This window comes from Triticum urartu, chromosome 7A (assembly GCF_056163025.1).
Source record: "Triticum urartu cultivar PI428250 chromosome 7A, HENAU_Tu73, whole genome shotgun sequence".
NCBI classification, from domain to species: Eukaryota; Viridiplantae; Streptophyta; class Magnoliopsida; order Poales; family Poaceae; genus Triticum; species Triticum urartu.
Window position 1 is genome coordinate 66211013 of NC_141879.1, and position 16214 is coordinate 66227226.

General features: G+C 41.5%; 1 pseudogene; it reads right to left on the reverse strand.

Moving 5' to 3' along the window:
* Positions 1 to 3535: 3535 nt before the first annotated feature.
* On the reverse strand, positions 3536 to 15576 carry LOC147957848 (uncharacterized; annotated as a pseudogene).
* Positions 15577 to 16214: the final 638 nt, after the last annotated feature.

A 16214-nucleotide genomic window follows, 5' to 3' on the forward strand; every position in this document is an offset into this window, starting at 1 on the left:
CATAATAGCTTACCTTTGAGACTCTCCCTGAAGTGTACATGAATGTTGTGACATGATGTGTGTTTGCTGCAAAAGATTAGATAAGGACAGCCCCCCTTCATAAGATGCAAGGAAGTGAAGAAACTATGGAGAAGTTTAGAGCTAGGACTACATCCACATGGATGCTAAAGAAGTAGTACAATCAGTATCAGACCTGCCGAAAGGTCAAAGAGTACTGCTTACAAGCATGCTATGGAGGTGGTGGAGCCGCCGAAACAAGGTAGATGCTGGGGAAACAGAGGGAGGGGGGGGGGGCATATAGTCACACCACAATTAGGCTTGACATTTCATTTCTGTGGAGCGCAAACGCACGCAGCTAGCAGCGGCAAGCCAACAACACACTCCTTCTCTGAATCTGATCCTGTCCACAGGTAATTTTTTTGATTCATTCCCAATGTCTTTCCTTAAATTTTACTAAGGTGATTGCCTATTTGTCTGTGCTACCATAAATAAATTATGGAAGATCTTGTTCGGTAAACTTGTTGCTTGCAGATTATGAAAAGGCACAATTTTTTAACAAAAGTTTTTAGTTAATATCATAAACAGTTCACTCAATTGTGTTTACAGTTCAGAGTATGTAGCTATCAACCATGGAAGGCGGGTTATTCAATAATGCACCGAGTACTGATTATATGTAATGTAATACTACCTCTATAAACTAATATAAGAAATTTTAGATCACTAATCTAAAACGTCTTATATTAGTTTACAGAGGGAGTAGTATATAAATGGTTCAGAATTTGTATTGTCCTTTAGCTTGGCCCACCCAGCTTTTTGTTTGTAGCTCCTCCACTGAGTTACATTTCTCATTTCTGTATGCAAATGATTTCTGTTCGAGTAGTATCATAAGCATATGATCATCAGATTAGCTAGCCTGAGATTGGCTCCTTAGGTCCATCAGTTTTGGGGGCCTTCTTTTCCGGTGGCTCAAAGGCAACGTAGGTGATGTCAATCCGTAGTTTACTTCTAATGACTGCATGTCATGTAAAGCAGCAAAACTACTTTTTAATACTTCATCACCATGGACTAATTGTGTTCTTCTTTACTGCCTATGCTGGAAAGCGAGTAAAACACATGCTTTAATGTGTGTTCAAAATTATATTTTTTTCCTTCAAATAAAATCATGGTGTGTAATATATTTTCACGAAATGAATAATGTTGATACCTTGGATGAAAGCTAACATGATAGTTTGTGTTCTCTTTACAGGAATTAGATAAACATGTAACCATTGATGCTTAGTTGATGAACTTTTTCGTTATATACATGTGATATTTAGACAAACCCAAATATCCCTTTTTCCTTACATGTTGGGTATAATGGGCCTTTTGATTTATTTTGAAGAGTGGTACTTGTGACTCAAAGAACAAGCCACGTCGATGGAGGTGGCGAGCCTGGATTTGTAGGCGGAGATGGTGGGGGAGGAAGAACAAGAATAAGAAAAAAAAACTTATTTGGCGGTAGAAAGGTTGAAAATGTCACCTGAAGTGAATTAGAACTTAAAGGTGTATGTTCGACATGAATAGAAATGAGCAATTAGAATGTACTAGTAAGCGTGCACGTGCAACGCACGTATCATCAAAGAGTCATGGTTCGCTCTCTCCTAACTTCTCTCACTACGGGAAAAATGGCGGCGATAGTTTTCCCCTCCCTTTGTCCTGGAGATAGTGGGTCCCTGCATCCATATTCCACCGCTCCAAACGGGAGGGGTGATGCTTCGACTCCAGTGCGGTGAGGATGTCGTTGCACCAAAATAATACAACACACTCTCGTCCACCTCCAAAAAATTATTGGCAACACACCATTCATGTCATATTTTTTTTCTTTTAGGGGAAACAACAATCTATTAGTAAATAGTTTGCAATGTCACGTACAATCAGTTGCCTAACAACACACCTATGCTCTGACTTCGGCTTTCACCGTGTCGATTCATCTCTAGATGTTTAGAGCAATAACACACCCCCTCTGTGGTAGCAATCACTGAAGTGGTTGGTCATTATTTTGTGAAAAAGAATTGAAAAGAATCGTCGTTTACCTTCACCCATTCATCCATTTTTCTCTAGTCTTGACCACCTATCCAGTGTCTGGTCAGTTGTATTGTGTCAATCGCATCACGTGTACCTGCAAAATAGGTTTTTTGTACAATTGTCATGAGGTTGAGTTTCTGCATCAGCTCCCCTCATATTGGTGTTGCTTCAAAATAAACGTAAAAAGAGTTGATTCGTTTGATCAGAAAGTAAATACCATGGATCCAAACATCGTTGACGAATTGCTTGGAGCTTATAAGGTATGGAATGTCAAACTAATGGTAGTAAGGGCGTGCATGTTGAGAACATCTTGTCCTAAATTATTTTTTGCGGGTAAAAACTTGTATTACTCAAACAATGTCATCGTGGGAATCTGCTTTACTACCTCTAGTGGGCTGAAACCTAACCAAATAACATTTCTACTTTCAGAGTTAGCATACCTAGCCAACAAATCACCAACCAAATTCTGGCTACGGTTGATATGAATAATTCAAGTCATATGAAAAGACAAAAGATGTTTGATCTCAACAATTAATGATGCAAACACTGATCTGTCCAGATCCTTCTCCTTGAGCACGTTCACTGCTCAAAGCGAGTCCAATTCCACACAAATAGGCAACTATGCTTCTTGTACTATATGTTAATGAAGAAAAGAAAAGTTTGATTTCCTATGAGGTATTTAAGTAACCTTAAGATAAATATGAATTCATTCATAATCATTTTTACCAACAACTTTGAAACCACAGACTCCCACACTTACAATTTTGAAAAACTAAGGCAGCCTAGAAACAGAAAAATGAGTTAATCCAAATACTTCAACCTTTTATGATTTAGTATATACCCTGCAAGACTATTCAAAATAGAGAAATCGGTTGCATATAGATAAGTAATTTTCTGCTAAAAAAATAATGGTTGAAACTTTACTTAAAAATGCAATGCTCCAATTCAGCAAACACCAAATTTCCTTTTTTCCGGGAACACGCATGAGAATGGCATGTAAATCTATTAAGAAGGGGAGAGTGCACCAACCTAAAGAAGGCTAACAAGAGCAGCAGTGCCACAAAGTTTAAACAACTATAAAACAAAAGGATGACGCAGCGTGAAGCTAAATATCATTGTCTCTTCAGCAAAAATATTCATGAACAAATCTCGCTATAACTTAGTATTTTCTATTTATATGTGGCGTGTCAGTTTCAATGAACAAAATGAACAATGCATTTTCTAGATCTGAATTCTTAATCCGCAATTTATTAGAGATCCAATTTCTCAATTTTACCCATCGTCTTTAAACTCTGTGTTTTGAATGAAGGAAGGAAAGAGCCATCTCCAAAACCCTTTCCCTCCTAATACCCGCACCATAAAATTTATTTCAGAAATTTTGTTTAGTGCGATGTCTAGAACGCAGAAGAACATTGCTGTAAATCGCTTGCACACTTGTCGTTGTTGTGCTCTTCTATCCTCAGCCTTCTGTTCACTTACTCGCTGGTCCATGATTAGATGGTGAAAATAGAGCCCTTGATGGATGCGGTGCTGAGCGACTACACCCGTGTCGCAAGCGTCTGGATGCCTGCATGGTGGTCGTCGCCTTACGCGATGCAGTGACCATCATTAGCGCCCGCTTGCTGGCTGCCCGCCTGCGATGTCGTCGCCATTCTCGACCTGCTTTTGGCGACCGTCCTCCAGGACAGTTGTGAGGACGCCCTGGTTGTCATCGGCGGGAACTTGATGGAGTCCCTAGAGGCCTGCAACTCCGCGAGGCGTGCGAGTGTCGGACATCGGCCTGCGCCATGCCATGGCCATCGTCCATGGTTGCAAGTTGGCCGATCGCATGCGTCACACAGTCACCATCGTTTGAGCTGCGTGAGGCGGCAATCCTTCGAATGGCATGCCTGACGCCGTGGCGTCTGTCAATGAGTTCGCCATCGTCTTGGTGGACGCCGCCCTCCGCGGGCATGCCGGCGTGCGGGTGGACGACTCCGTCGCCCTGCTGGGCGCGGCCTTCCGCGGGAACGCCGCCGTGCAGGTGGACGCCGGTGTCCGCGAGCGTGTAGTCGTCCGGGATGCCGCCATCAGCGAGCATGCTGTCCTCCGCAAGTAAGGTATATGTCTTCCCAATTCCCACAAGTGGATATCTTCCATGACCATGAGCTTGATGGCGAGGAGAAGAGGCGCACGAAGATGTAAGGCGAAGAGATAGGAGGAGGAGGCTTGCGATCTGGAGTAATTAATGCGTGAGTTACGACGGAAGCGGAAGTAGAGGAGCTTAGTTGGAAAAAATCCCCGAAATATCTCATCCGCAGATCATGGATTTTTTTTTGTAAAAAAATTATACCAGACTAAACGGAACCAGGGTTAGTTAGTTAGATTTCTTTCCTAAATAAAAGGTGCGCGACTTGGTCTGCCGGCAGAACATCAAATCTGAACCGTTCAATTGACGGGCAGAACACCAGATCATTATGGGCTCTTAGATTTTACTTAATCAAATGGATTTGAGGGTTCTGATTACCTCGTGTACACTTTGTGGGGTGTCTTTAGAGGAATTCTTGTTTGCTCTTTTAATAGTAGTATAGAAGTATAGATGCACAGAAATGTAAGGTCCCCTCTCCCATATTACGTTTGGTCCGACCTCTCATCCGTACCTCTCAATCCCGATTTTTCTCTCCCACCTGATTTTTCTTGCATCCCTGGATTTTTTTTTCTGCGCTTGAATTGCTTTATTCATTGGCCTACCAAATAAATGATGATACAAGGAGCAATAACTGGCAATCGGCAATCAATGGCTAAATCTTATGGCAAGTGGCAATTGTACGATAAATGACAATCGCCGGCTAAATCTTATGGCAAGTAGCAATCATGTAAACAATCTTATATTTACCAATTGGATGCACCATACAAGGCTTCACGTTAATCCTGATAATTAGAAAATTGTCCGTTCAATCACAGTATTAATTGTCTACAGCCATAGGATGAGGTAACATGAGTCCGCCCAATGTCCCACGTCTATGACCTTAATTCTAGGAGTCTTGACAGCTATAACCATCTGATATATGCTATGGTTAATCTAAAACGTTGGATCGTAATAATTTGCTCCCCTAACTTTTCTAAATCTTTTGGAATTTTTTTTCCCAATATGTACGTCACAGATGTAGTCAGTGCAACCCTATATTCCTCAAGCCCTTCTCCTAGGCTGCAGCCGCCTTCTCTTCCCCCACAGGCCTCCTCCAGCGTGCTTTCCGCGTGCTTTCCGCTTGACCCGGCTGCCGCGTTCTCCTCTTTTTTTTTCCGTGGTCGATTCTCAAATCAGTCTAAGCGCTATCTTCTCTGGCTCCCTCTTGGTTTGTTTTCATGCTAAGAAGAAGAAGAAACCAAACGGACCTGTCATCCGGGTATGTTTGTCCAATCCCTCTTTGCTTAATTCTAGGGTTCACGATTTACATCAGGTAGTTTACCTGTAGCCGTATTAGCCGTGTAGTGTACGCTGGATTCAGAATAGCAGCCTACTTGCAGTTTTGCAGTTAGCACGTAATTAATATCATACAAGTTGAATTTTCAATTTCATGGATGCATCTCTAGGCAATGAATGCATACTACCGATCCATGAGCCTGATTGCTATAAGGCTTGCTGACATATGAGGTACGTACTACCACCATATCATCCATATACACGTACATACTTTTTCCTTACTTGGTAGCTCTCTGTTATGACTGCATCCCGGGGAAAGTTGTGGACGAAGGCTAAAGTTTGATGTGGGCTCAGTTACGTGATGTTCCAAGAGCACTGCTACATGCATGGAACGAAGTTGCAATTGTTGCCGTCATGATCCACACTTAGCCGCTTAGGGCATCAGAAAGGATAGCCATAGAGGCTGTCACTATTATCGTCTAGCCGAGTAGAAGAAATGGCAGTTTTCCATTATACAAGCGCAACAATGGTTTGCAGATGAAGGGGCATCATCAAGATTTCAAGGATGGCCTGCTGATGTCGATGGATTACAACGGCTAGCACGATTCAGCAAACGATCATAATGAAAACTGAGCTAATTTTTATGTGAAGCAAGGCAAGTCCTCTTTGATATATGTCCAGTGTAATTTTGATATTTTTCAGGATTACACGACCGAAGTAATACGTACATTACATTGTAAAGGCGATTCCATGTAAATATCATAACAAAACAATGGTGAATATAATTTTTTTTCCGAAAATGAATGGTGAATATAACTAACTCTTTTTATCTAGAAGGCATAATTACTTCCATGTTTCGGCTGGAACATTCGTCGGAAATTTTCGTAGTTGTTAGCCTTTCATTTTTCTATTACACCTTGTCGTGACTCCTGTGTTAGTGAACTTTGTTATTCGCACAAAATGTGTATTTTTCAGGTTATGGCCATCCGATGAAATATATCGATGGTTCAATGTGCTTCATGAAATCAGCTTCCAGTGCAACGTCATGCACGATTGATCCTGTTGGAGCCTAACCTGTATAATATTGGAGCATTTTTTCCCTTTGACTATTGTGAATTCTCACTATGGTGTCCCATTACTTCAACCATAACCATAAATATCTTACCTGAGTTCAACAATCGTACCCACTAGCTAGAAGTCCGGGTGGTATATGATAATTCGTGGAGTTTACATTCTAATATCCGCACCATATTTGTTGGTTCATTTCAACCCGTGATTCAAAGGGAAATTGTGAGCAAGACTTCTATGTGTATATATTTCTTCATCTGTAGTCACTAGTAGATAAAGGGCATTTAGTCCTGGTTCCAGAACCGGGACTAAAAGCCCTCCACATGGCCGCTGCCTGGAGGTCCATCTTTAGTCCCAGTTGGTAACACCAATTGGTACTAAAGAAAAAATTTATGATTTTTTTGAATTTTTTTTATTTTTAAATTTCTGAATTATTTTAACCTCTAACCTCTAATCACGCCTCATCACTGCTCAATTTAAGCTCTAATCTCTAATCACCACTCATCATTCCAAATCATTTAACTTCCCGAACGGTCACCCATCCTCTCACTACTCCAGCCTGAGCACGCTTAACTTCCGGGTTCTATTCTCCCTCGTTTCCAAGTCTGCACTTGTTGTTTTCCTGACAATAGTAAGATGTCAATCCTATTAACCCTCAGAAATTTAGCTTGAGCATGAAGTTACACATTTCACTGTTTGAGTTTCAAACTATTGTTCTAAAAAACAATAATTATTTAGTAACACTAATATTTCTTGAATAAGTAGTTTGACCACAATTTGATCACAGTTTGACCATAGTTTGACCAATGTTTGACCAGATTTGACCAAAATTCAAAAAAACTGAAATAATTATTTAGTAACACTAATATTTCTTGAATAAGTAGTTTGACCATTGTTTGACCAGATTTGACCAAAATTCAAAAAAACTGAAATAATTATTTAGTAACACTAATATTCTTGAATAATTATTTAGTAACACTAATACTTCTTGAATAAGTAGTTTGACCATAGTTTGACCAGATTTAACAAAAATACAAAAAAACTAAAATTTGAGCATAACTCTTTTTCTTTTAGAATTTGAGGATTCTAAAAATTCGCAAACAAGCCGTAGGCGGTCAAAATCGGATGCGGATTTTCGTGCTGAACATTTTGATATATTATACGTTTTTTCCCGATATCGTATGCAAAAGTTATAGCCGTTTTACGTGTTCCCTGCACTTTTTGCAAAACATGTCCAAATTTAAGTTTTTAAATTTTCCGAACTAGTAGATGTAGTAATATAAATACCTCTCGAAGGATTTTACTTTTTGAAGTTTTTATCATTTTCTTTTGATTTTTTCAAAACAAAAAAGGCGATCCACGCGCGGGGGTGGGGGGGTGGGGGGGGGGGGTAGAGTTTGAAAATAGGACCTTTAGTCCCGGTTTGAGACACAAACCGGGACTAAAGGGCATCGGACCCTTTAGTCCCGGTTCGTGTCTCAAACCGGGACTAAAGGTCTAATCTTTAGTCACGGTTTGAGACACAAACCGGGACTAAAGGGCATCGCACCCTTTAGTCCCGGTTCGTGTCTTAAACCGAGACTAAAGGGCTCAGGTGAACCGGGACTAATGTCTTAGCCGCACGAACCGGGACTAATGTGAATATTGCCCTGTGACCAAAGCCCTGTTTTCTACTAGTGAGTATCCAATATTAGATACATGTGTATCATGAGAATTTTCCGACGAATTAAACGACTTGGCAACTAAGGGCCCATCGGATGCGGTTTGAAATTGGATCACTGATTGCCAGCTCCACCTTCTAGTTTGTCAGATTTAGTTAGTCCCAATGTTTTGTATTAGTAGAAGCCTAAATTTGATGTAAACATAATTGGTCCAAGAATTGATGAGTTTTGGAGCATTAACGCTTTGTATTATCATGTTTAGTGTTCTTCTTTCTAAAACCTAGGTCATGTACCTAGAAATAGTCTGCTCTGTTGTTTTACTCATTAGTACAGTCTTCCATATGTAGCTTCAGAAAGTTGTAGTGTAGCTCGAGTTCCATGGTACTCCCATGAACAGTAAAATCAGAAAAAATAGTAAACAAAATTATCTCAATTTTTTTGCGGGGAAAATTACCAAACGTTTCACATGCTTGTAAAATATGGTGTCCAGATGACATCCGACGAACACAAAACGACAACGAAGATCTGTTAAATAGTGCACACAAGTTTCACATCCAATTTTGGTATTAGTCGTATGATATCCTAGAATGTTATTTAGACACAAAAAAATGCAAGTACCTAAAACATTTTTTCATATTCAATCACATAAAGTTTCAGAATTTTGATTTTTTTAAATAATTTTCTTGATTTTTACTATTCATGGGGTACCATGAAGCTTGAGATCTGAAAAACCACTTTCATGTAGCTTCTGTGGTTTTCTTCTTTTCCAAGCAGGAGTCTTACGATATAATTAGAGAAGCTTCTTTATATGATGTTTGATTCGGGCGGCTATGTCATATAAATTAGCAGTTCGACATCTCTCTAATGTCCTGGAGGCATTGCTATTGATGGAATTTTTTTGTGTTTAAATGTCGTGAAAAATGTTGTCACTTTGAATGCCCTTTGAAAGTTTCTCTTCAATTATTAGCTTTGATGTAGTTACCTTACTATATTCTTAGAACCTACATAGATCCCTGTAACATTCCTTTATTGTAGCAAATGGACAAATCGCCAGCGTTGACAGTGGGGAACAATATTTAAACACATGAAGAAGGGACTGGACAACACTTCAACCTTTGAAGGCTTTATTTTGTGTTGCGGAGATGAAACAATCACACAGGTTAGTTTCTCATTGTGTTAACCACAACATATACAATACTGCTATTAGAATACCTCGGAGATTTCTAATCCCGTTTCTGGATTTACCATCGTCGTAGTCACTTCACTTGATGGATTTTAAGTGTTGATTTCCATTAATGCAAACTTTTAGTATTCAATTTATTCAATTCACTTTGCACCACCATAAATTTTAGCTATTCCCTTTTGTTTTGTATATAGAAATTGGCCCGGACTATATCACTGCATGCTACCTTCATAATTATGATTAATATTAAAATTCTATCTAAAATTAAAAAATCTGGATCATGCAAGCGCAAGGGTTGATGACACAACCAGAATATATGTAGTGCATATAGTTGTGCACAACAGACTATTTATTTAGATTGAAGGAATACAAATCCTCTTCGGCCATATTGGCTAAGCATGAAATGCATGTCTAATAACGTCAAAATATTTCTTTTGTGTTGTTTCTACATTAATGGATCATCTGTGCATAATATATGAAATAATTCTAGCCCGTGCAGATGCACAGGTTGACGACTAGTATATGGTAATTAGTGATAGGTAGCTAAATCTTTAACATAGTACTACCTCTCCATCTCCCTCGTGACTTGTTGCAGCGGCGTCTTCCTTGGAGAGGCATGAGCAATCTTCTCCATCTCCTCGCCAAGACCCTCTCACCTCATCAGGTTGCAGGTGGAAAGGAAGGCCTGGACGCGGCAACCGCCACAACCTGCAACGCCCCAATCCTCGTTGACACAACATGCTAAACAGTGCGCGATCTCACCGACGAGGACGCCACCATATCCTGGCGATGCATCCATGGAATTTCCGGAGATTGTTTTCGTGATATCTGATGCTACCACCAAATTGTTGCTCTTGCATGTATCTCTATGTGTGTTAATCAAACGATATTCCTCTCAATCTTATCTTCCTATTTGTTTTTCTGTTTGTGCGTGTGTTAGGCTTAATGAAATTTCTATTAGAGGCAGGCCTTCGTGGATGGGATTGGGCAAAGAGAAAGTAGCACACCACGAGGTGCACCACCACCAAAGAGAAAGTGTGTGTATTTACAGTTGCATAAGATTCATGTAGTCAAGATACAATTTGTTATTTTGGTATGTATGGTGCATTCACAAATTATGTATTTATTACCTCATGATCTTCATCATTAGTTTTTTTTATCACTACAGGGTTTTCACCTCACTGAAGTAAATACGGTCTCCAGTCAAAACTTCAAAAGCGTGTCAATGCACATGTTGAGGTACATACCAAATAGCACTTTCATGATTTATGTATCTTTTGCCGAGGTTGGGTTTATAAGATCTCATTGCATGTGGATTTCTTGGACTTTGAGTTCGACCTGCTAACAATTACTCCCACTTTGGAATGAAATAAGGAAGCAAAAAAATTCATTTCAACTTTTGACATTGTATGCTATGCAAAGTTGATATTTATGTATGTTAATGTGGCTCAACATGATTTATAAGATTGGGTAAATTGTCTGGTGATCTCAGAACACCATGTATTTTTCTTTTTGCTCTTGCTGCATTATTGAAAATTGTTTGGCTCCCGTAGCAACGCACGGGCATTTATCTAGTAAAAAAATAAAAAAATAAACAATGTTGATAGGTCTGGTGTGGAAAATTTGGGATGTTTGGGTAATGAAGAGAACAAATACATCACCAATCATATTACATATAGCAACATATGTACATAGGAAAGACGTCTTCGATCTATATCAACCTAGATAGCAAACATAGCACATGACAACATATAGCAATATTACACATCATCAACCCTAGGCATGCCACAACTTTTCATTGTTGGGGCTCATATTTGCGGCCACAATATCATTTTGTGTTCAGTTTTAGGAGCCATTGCAGCAATTCTCAGCCAGAGGGCTCATTTAGCTGTCACGGTGGCAATTTTGAGCTAAATGGCACATTTAGCTAGCATGGTAGAATTATATATTGTGCCTTGGGGATCATTTAGGCTTGCATGGGAGCAATAACGAGCACAAAGGCAATTTCTATGCGGTGACACCATTTATGAGTCAAATGACTCATTCAGCTACCATTACTGGTCGCCACCAGCATTTAAGATCCATGGGGCTCAATTTGTTGTCATGCCAGAATCATCATGTTTAGATACGGCGAGTAACTACTAAGGTTAATGAAGCAAACATATAAGGTCAATTCCAGCATATATTGTAAAGGATTAAGTAGCAACTACACAAAAGATACGGTAAAGTCTAAATGGTCAAGTTCAAAACAACCTTTTCAAAACCACCACTGTTGTTAAACACAACACGATGTGACTATGCTTCCAGTCGTTCAATTAAGTGATGACAAGGAATCGGGGATGTCACCATTTTGTGCCCTCTGCCGACTCCACTACTTAAGGGTTTACTCGCTGTTGTAGAATTATCCATGTCTCACTGTCGATTTCCTTGTTGATGATTTTGTGGGGCCTGTTGGGTCAATCTCAAATTCTCAACTCGACTCTACAATTTCCATGTGCGAGATGGGAAAGGGTTTGACCTCAATTGGTGATGCCCCCAGTAGACTGGCACTTCAGCATCCTTTACAGAAGTACGTTGGTTATCTTGTAAGTACATTTATAGTACTCAGCGTGAGGTCGTACTATTTGTTTGCTAGGAGAGATTCCCACTTGTTCCCTATGGACTTTGTTGCTCCAAGCCCGTGTTGCCCCTGCTATTGTATTCCGCTTCTTGTAAACTAGGCTAAAGTACCATCTATGGCTTTGCTGTAATAAACATGCCACAATAACATTGTGACCATCTTTTAGTAAGGTCAGAGTTGTAATCACTATGTATGACATGCGGCGCTAGCGTGGTTCTTATGATGAGATACGCAATGCCCCAATTAGTGAATTGGTGTGTGAGACCCTACCGTGGCAAACCAATCCTCATGTGATCTTTTGAGAGAAGGGTGCCTTTGCAATTTAGGCACTGTTTTCTTGAGTTTGTTTCTTTGAGCCTTACATACGCGGACTTCAATTGTAGTATGTGCTTTTTTGCAAGTTATTTTACGTATTTTGGTTATGTTTCTCCATATTGTTTTGTTAGCATTTGCTAATCCTCATCCAAAAGGGTATTGACTAAATCTCTCCTAGCTTTATGCCATCTGATTTAGTTCATGTACTTTTTGTTTATTTGATTTAGTTTATTTAGTTTTTTCTTGAGAATACACACAAGTATGAGTATCATATACATATAGAAGAGATAGGAAAGAACCCCATACACCGGATTACAATCAGTGTGCGACTGCGCATAACCTTGTCAAGTGAACTACTCACTACTAGACTGCCTATACAACTCGACAAATACACCCTGATTCTCTCCGCTGAGGAGAAGAGCCATCATTCATGCATTTCGCTCATTGGAAATTCTCGGAATTTTTATGCAATCCCAGCTCCGCAAACATTAGGGTTTCTTGCCCACATGCGTCAACTAGGCCCAACCAAAGAGCAACACCGACTTATGAGAGCCTTGGGCCCTTTTCCCCAAAAGACTAGCCAGTTAGGAGGGGACAGCCCCACCCTTATAAGTCGTGTTCAGTCCTCTCCCACAATCGATGTTGGACTAAATCCAAAATTCTTTCCCTCATACTTTGGTTACCATGGGTCCGCTAACATTACCGTTTCTAGGCCACCAACCATGACCGAACACCCGTGAGTCTAACGAGATTTGTTCTGGCCACTTGAATTCTGATACCAATTATTACACAATCCTAGGTCGGCTAACACCAGCGTTTCTGACTCATATGCTTCAACTAGGCCCAACCGGAGAGCTACACCGATTGATGAGAGGCCTTGGGCCCTCTTCCCCCAAAAGACTAGCCTATTAGGACGGGACACCCCCACCCTTATAATTCATATTTTGTCTCCTCCCACAACCGATGTGGGACTAAACCCAACAATATTGTTAGAATTAATTTGAGGTACTAGTCGATAATCTGAGGATCAAGCTATCAGACGACGCATGACATCGAGATTTGTTAATGAGATTCAACATCATGGCTACATTCCCGGGGCGGAACTCTAGGCGCTCCTCCGCATGACACTGTTACAATACCGCACCCCGGCTGCCCAGGCGTCGGCACATGCAGCCAGCTCGCTCTGCGTGCCTGTGCTATTATGTCTACATAGATTACGTTGTATGTCTACCCACTCATTATATAAGAGGCCTAGGTAACAAGTGTCATATTAGGACACAACTCCTATCTTATCTAGACACAATACAACTACAAGTCCAGCTGTATCCTACCTTGTACACTATATATTCAACACAATTCCAACAAACTCCACCTTACTGAATATTCTCCACCACTTTGGATTCATCCATGTGTCAAACTTCCATGCATATTTGACTTGAGTCTATCTCATAAGAACTGCCGCTATTCAAAAGAATCCATTTGACTCCATCTACAACTTGTCGTCTCTTCTTTTCATGATCATAGTCAACACCCGAGTAAAATTAAGTTCCTCTTTACTCTAGTTTCTACTCCCAACTTTCGGAGTATCCATTCAGTCCCATCACATAATGATGACATATGTGTGTGAAAGTAAACAACTCCACCTATCAGGTGCCACACATAAGAGTTACTTGAACTCAACATCCTCACTCTTTCTTGACCCCTGTCTAAAACTGGAAGGAATTTCATCGGCACTTGTAGTTACCTCGAGTCAAATTTGCAGTTGTCTCATCAAATGTATGACCACCAGTGCCATGGCCCGTCTCCATGCCTTGTGCTAACTGCACGCCTCACCGCTAGTACCGCATCGAGCCTTTGCTGTCTTGATGAGTCTCAAGGGTCATGAGCCCACACTACTCAACCCCACCGCAGGGTACGACTGATCATCACCGACAAATGATAAGTTTCATGTTTCCATCAGGCCACTGGGCTCTAGTCCGAACCACATGTCACTTGCTTTTCCCCGCTGTAATAGGCTTCAGCTCTCCGAGCTCTTATGTCATAGCCCCTCAATCTGCACCAAGTGAAGTCTTCGAGACTCCAACTCCACCTTCAACGGTAGACGATCAGTCCACCATCATGCCCCGTCGACATCAAGCTCCCAGGTACATAATTTGAATCAACCCCACAAAATAATCTTGTCGAAGCCACACAAGCCATCAGGCATGTGCTGCGTGTTTCCATGCCCTAGAAGTTGGTCACTATGATCATCATGCTCCTGTGTCTCCGTTGCTGAGCCCACCATCGTTTTGTGTCCCAACCGAATCAGGTCTATCCGTCAGACTATCTAGTCCGACCCAACCAAACTTGTTTGGCTGCATGACAAGCTTGAGACTCCCAAATCATCTTCCGTGTGAATTCTAATCCATCACATGATAACTCAATCTTAGCTCCCATGAAATACCACACCACCTTCAAGCATCCCTATTGTTCCAACAAAATTTTCACCTTTGTTTGTCATAACCCAAGGCTTTCAGTTGCACAAATTTCTCCACCTCAAACCTCATACCATTTGGCACTATGATCGTTTAGGGCACCTCCAACACTGAGCCACAAATTTGCTCTGGCATCTATTCATGGACAGGGGGACCAGTCTGCGGATACTGTTGCCAGTGGGAGCCATCCAACGTTGCCCGCATACATTTCAACCACATTTTGAACTAAGTGGACGAAATTCATGCAAACACGACGTATTTCATTCAAGTCTGGTTATAATTTGCATAAAAGGTCAGTATTTCGACCGTTTAACAAAAAACAAGAAAAAACCCTATACCGTCTATGCGGGCGTAACAGTTGTGCAGCGGGGACATCGGCTCGTCCTTGTCTCGGCGCCCGATCTGGACACCACAGTTGTGCGGGGGTGGCAACGGCTCCTCGTCGGCGCGGCGTCCGATCTGGATGCCACGGTTGCCCTGGCTTGAGGTTGATTTGTCCGTGACCGCCCGAAGCAGGGAAATCGGTTTGGTTTTCGCGTGGTGGCGCGGCAGGGATGGCAGCTACACCTTGACGCGCGTCGGCGATGGTGGGAACGAGCCCATGTGATGGAGCCAACGCTCCGTCACTATGTTCGTCTGATGGATGAATTCCTCATTCGTTACAGCGGCCTCGGAGAGGAAGCGGGGCCGCTGCTATGGTGGTTGGTCTGGCTGCTACTGCAGCATCTAGTCCTCCTTGTCACAGAGGAGATGACGATCTCCTCCTTGGTGGAGGAGCCGACCACCATGGATGCCTAAGGGCCCGAAGAGCAATGGTGGTGGCGCCAAGAACCACCGGACGAAGAGCTTCACCCGACTTCGCCTGCCGGCACAGAGCTACATGACTTCGGCATCACCTCTGATCTCAGAGAGGAGGAGGGGATTGGGCACAGTGATAGGGGAAGGGAAGGTGGACGGTGCTCGAGGAGAGGGAGTGCGCCTCTGTGCGTCGCTAATGCATGTCTTAAATAGCAATGGCCAGGCCGGCCGAAGGGTCGGTCAGCCCACTTCAATGGGGCGCAACGGCCGGAGTTGGTGTTTTCATTTTTTTTGCAGAAGCGGAAATGAATACAGAAACCCCGAAAACGAATACGGAAACAGATACTACCAGAAACAAACACGGAGCAAATACAGAGCGGACACGGAAACAAAACTGTTTGTTGACTGGAATTAAAACCCCCTTGAATCATAGAGAAATACAAACAAAAAACAAACAAATTGATGGAATTGTTAACATGGCTACAAAATAATATGGTTGTGTTGGTATAATAGGGTAGTATTGTAGTAGTACATGACAATTTCATATAGGGTCTAGTTGAGTATGTGTGTGGTAGTAAAACATGGTACTCAAATAATACATTATGCTCATTTTACTCAATGTATCATC